The sequence below is a fragment of the Halictus rubicundus genome, unplaced genomic scaffold, assembly GCF_050948215.1.
Source record: "Halictus rubicundus isolate RS-2024b unplaced genomic scaffold, iyHalRubi1_principal scaffold0041, whole genome shotgun sequence".
Taxonomy (NCBI): Eukaryota; Metazoa; Arthropoda; class Insecta; order Hymenoptera; family Halictidae; genus Halictus; species Halictus rubicundus.
Genome location: NW_027488582.1, coordinates 507,173 through 512,096, shown reverse-complemented (window position 1 = coordinate 512,096; position 4,924 = coordinate 507,173).

Genomic DNA, 4,924 nt, shown 5'->3' with positions numbered 1-4,924 from the left:
ATAGGATAGGATACAGGATAGGATAGGATAGAGGATAGGATAGGATAGAGGATAGGATAGGATATGATAGAGGATAGGATAGGATAGAGGATATGATAGGATAGAGGATAGGATAGGATAGAGGATAGGATAGGGTAGATGATAGGATAGGATAGAGGATAGGATAGGATACAGGATAGGAGAGGATAGAGGATAGGATAGGATAGAGGATAGGATAGGATAGCGGATAGGATAGGATAGGATACGATACAGGATAGAATAGGATAGAGGATAGGATAGGATAGAGGATAGGATAGGATAGAGGATGGGATAGGATAGGGGATAGTATAGGATAGAGGATAGGATAGGATAGATAATAGGATAGGATAGAGGATAGGATAGAGGATAGGATAGGATAGGATAGGGGATAGGATAGGATAGAGGATAGAGGATAGAGGATAGGATAGGATAGAGGATAGGATAGGATATAGAATAGGATAGGATACAGGATAGGATAGGATAGAGGATAGGATAGAGGATAGGATAGGATAGAGGATAGGATAGGATACAGGATAGGATAGGATAGAGCATAGGGTAGGATAGGGTAGAGGATAGGATAGGATATGATAGAGGATAGGATAGGATAGAGGATCGGATAGGATACTGGATATGATAGGATAGAGGATAGGATAGGATAGAGGATAGAATAGGATACAGGATAGGATAGGATAGAGGATAGGATAGGATAGAGGATAGGATAGGATAGAGGATAGGATAGGATAGAGGATAGGATAGGATAGAGGATAGGATAGGATACAGGATAGAATAGGATAGAGGATGGGATAGGATAGAGGATAGTATAGGATAGCGGATAGGATAGGATATAGGATAGGATAGGATAGCGGATAGGATAGGATAGGATACGATACAGGATAGAATAGGATAGAGGATAGGATAGGATAGAGGATAGGATAGGATAGAGGATAGGATAGGATACAGGATAGGATAGGATAGAGGATAGGATAGGATAGAGGATGGGATAGGATAGAAAATAGGATAGGATACAGGATAGGATAGGATAGAGGATAGGATAGGATACAGGATAGGATAGGATAGAGGATAGGATAGGATAGGATAGAGGATAGGATAGGATAGAGGATAGGATAGGATAGAGGATAGGATAGGATACAGGATAGGATAGGATAGAGGATAGGATAGGATAGAGGATAGGATAGGATATGATAGAGGATAGGATAGGATAGAGGATATGATAGGATAGAGGATAGGATAGGATAGAGGATAGGATAGGGTAGAGGATAGGATAGGATAGAGGATAGGATAGGATACAGGATAGGAGAGGATAGAGGATAGGATAGGATAGAGGATAGGATAGGATACAGGATAGTATAGGATAGAGGAGAGGATAGGATAGAGGATAGGATAGGATATTATAGAGGATAGGATAGGATAGGGGATCGGATAGGATACAGGATAGGATAGGATAGAGGATAGGATAGGATAGAGGATAGGAGAGGATAGAGGATAGGATAGGATAGAGGATAGGATAGGATACAGAATAGGATAGGATAGATGATAGGATAGGATAGAGGATAGGATAGGATAGAGGATAGGATAGGATAGAGGATAGGATAGGATAGAGGATAGGATAGGATAGAGGATAGGATAGGATAGAGGATAGAGGATAGGATAAGATACAGGATAGGATAGGATAGAGGATAGGATAGGATAGAGGAGAGGATAGGATAGAGGATAGGATAGGATATTATAGAGGATAGGATAGGATACAGGATAGGATAGGATAGAGGATAGGATAGAGGATAGGATAGGATAGAGGATAGGATAGGATACAGGATAGGATAGGATAGAGGATAGGGTAGGATAGGGTAGAGGATAGGATAGGATATGATAGAGGATAGTATAGGATAGAGGATCGGATAGGATACTGGATATGATAGGATAGAGAATAGGATAGGATAGAGGATAGAATAGGATACAGGATAGGATAGGATAGAGGATAGGATAGGATAGAGGATAGGATAGGATAGAGGATAGGATAGGATAGAGGATAGGATAGGATATAGAATAGGATATGATAGAGCATAGGATATGATAGAGCATAGGATAGGATAGAGGATAGGATAGGATAGAGGATGGGATAGGATAGGGGATAGTATAGGATAGCGGATAGGATAGGATAGATAATAGGATAGGATAGAGGATAGGATAGGATAGGATAGGGGATAGGATAGGATAGAGGATAGAGGATAGGATAGGATAGCGGATAGGATAGGATAGGATAGGATACAGGATAGGATAGGATAGAGGATAGGATAGGATACAGGATAGGATAGGATAGAGGATAGGATAGGATACAGGATAGGATAGGATAGAGGATAGGATAGGACACAGGATACGATATTATAGGTGATAGGATAGGATAGAGGATTGTAGCGCATAGAGGATAGGATAGGGGATTGGATAGGATAGAGGATAGGAGACGATAGAGGGTAGGATAGGGGATTCGATAGGATAGAGGATAGGATAGGATAGATGATAGGATAGAGGATAGGATAGAGGTTAGGATAGAGGATAGGATAGATGATAGGATAGGATAGAGGATAGGATAGGATAGGATAGAGGATAGGATAGGATACAGGATAGGATAGGATAGAGGATAGGATAGGATACAGGATAGGATAGGATAGAGGATAGGATAGGATATAGAATAGGATAGGATAGAGGATAGGATAGGATAGAGCATAGGATAGGATAGATTATAGGATAGGATACAGGATAGGATAGGATAGAGGATAGGATAGGATAGAGGATAGGATAGGATAGAGGATAGGATAGGATACAGGATAGGATAGGATAGAGGATAGGATAGGATAGAGGAGAGGATAGGATAGAGGATAGGATAGGATATTATAGAGGATAGGATAGGATAGAGGATCGGATAGGATACAGGATAGGATAGGATAGAGGATAGGATAGGATATAGAATAGGATAGGATAGAGGATAGGATAGGATAGAGCATAGGATAGGATAGAGGATAGGATAGGATACAGGATAGGATAGGATAGAGGATAGGATAGGATAGAGGATAGGATAGGATAGAGGACAGGATAGGATAGAGGATAGGATAGGATACAGGATAGGATAGGATACAGGATAGGATAGGATAGAGGATAGGATAGGATAGAGGATAGGATAGGATAGAGGATAGGATAGGACACAGAATACGATATTATAGGTGATAGGATAGGATAGAGGATAGTATCGCATAGAGGATAGGATAGGGGATTGGATAGGATAGAGGATAGGAGACGATTGAGGGTAGGATAGGGGATTGGATAGGATAGAGTACACGAGGCGGTAGAGGATAGGATAGAGGATAGGATACGATATATAATAGGATAGGGTAGAGGATAGGATAGGATAGAGCATAGGATAGGATAGAGGATAGGATAGGATACAGGATAGGATAGGATAGAGGATAGGATAGGTTAGAGGATAGGATAGGATACAGGATAGGATAGTATAGAGGATAGGTTAGGATAGAGGATAGGATAGGATACAGGATAGGATAGGATAGAGGATAGGATAGAGGATAGGATAGGATAGAGGATAGGATAGGATATGATAGAGGATAGGATAGGATAGAGGATCGGATAGGATGCAGAATAGGATAGGATAGAGGATATGATAGGATAGAGGATTGGATAGGACACAGGATAGGATAGGATAGAGGATAGGATAGGATAGAGTATAGGATAGGATAGAGGATAGGATAGGATACAGGATAGGATAGGATAGAGGATAGGATAGGATAGAGGATGGGATAGGATAGAAAATAGGATAGGATAGAGGATAGGATAGGATAGAGGATAGGATAGGATACAGGATAGGATAGGATAGAGGATAGGATAGGATACAGGATAGGATAGGATAGAGGATAGGATACAGGATAGGATAGGATAGAGGATAGGATAGGACACAGGATACGATATTATAGGTGATAGGATAGGATAGAGGATAGTATCGCATAGAGGATAGGATAGGGGATTGGATAGGATAGAGGATAGGAGACGATAGAGGGTAGGATAGGGGATTCGATAGGATGGAGGATAGGATAGGATAGAGGATAGGAGAGGATAGAGGATAGGATAGGATAGAGGATAGGATAGGATACAGGATAGGATAGGATAGATGATAGGATAGGATAGAGGATAGGATAGGATAGAGGATAGGATAGGATATAGAATAGGATAGGATAGAGGATAGGATAGGATAGAGGATAGGATAGGATACAGGATAGGATAGGATAGAGGAGAGGATAGGATAGAGGATAGGATAGGATATTATAGAGGATAGGATAGGATAGAGGATCGGTTAGGATACAGGATAGGATAGGATAGAGGATAGGATAGGATAGAGGATAGGAGAGGATAGAGGATAGGATAGGATAGAGGATAGGATCGGATAATAGGATAGGATAGGATAGATGATAGGATAGGATAGAGGATAGGATAGGATATAGAATAGGATAGGATAGAGGATAGGATAGGATAGAGGATCGGATAGGATGCAGAATAGGATAGGATAGAGGATATGATAGGATAGAGGATTGGATAGGACACAGGATAGGATAGGATAGAGGATAGGATAGGATACAGGATAGGATAGGGTAGAGGATAGGATAGGATAGAGGATAGGATAGGATAGAGGATAGGATAGGATATAGAATAGGATAGGATAGAGGATAGGATAGGATAGAGCATAGGATAGGATAGATTATAGGATAGGATACAGGATAGGATAGGATAGAGGATAGGATAGGATAGAGGATAGGATAGGATAGAGGATAGGATAGGATAGAGGATAGGATAGGATAGAGGATAGGATAGGATAGAGGATAGGATA